Here is a 496-nt window from a genome sequence, read left to right on the forward strand (position 1 = left end):
CTGCCCTTTAAGGTAAAAATGGAGACTCCTGGCCCCACAGGTAACAGTCAGCACATTCCACAGCCCTGAGAATAGCACCTACCAATAAGAAACTTCCAGGGCTGCATCTTATATATCCAATCAGTTTAAAATTATGTTGGCGCGCGCGGGCTCCTTGAACCAACCAAAATGTATTTTTGGTATCCCCCTCCTCTCTTTGTCTAAAACCTATAAAAGGCTCCACTCTCCCTTACTCTGGGCTCTCAGGATGGATCTGTTGAGTTGGTGAGGTTTGAGAGCCTGAGCTTAAGCCCAAATAAACCATAAACCTCTGCTTTTGCATTTTGGTGTGTTGGGTCCTCGGTGGTCTTTTTGGGGTCCAGTGGATGAGGTACAACAGTATGATTTAACATATATGACAGAATGCATGATATCCTGTGGGGAGGGGATATGGGAGTCTAAACTTGAATAAGATATATTATATGAAATACACACAAAAAATATTTTTTTGTCTTTT

This window comes from Nannospalax galili, unplaced genomic scaffold, assembly GCF_000622305.1.
Source record: "Nannospalax galili isolate Female #2095 unplaced genomic scaffold, S.galili_v1.0 scaffold124, whole genome shotgun sequence".
Lineage (NCBI taxonomy): Eukaryota > Metazoa > Chordata > Mammalia > Rodentia > Spalacidae > Nannospalax > Nannospalax galili.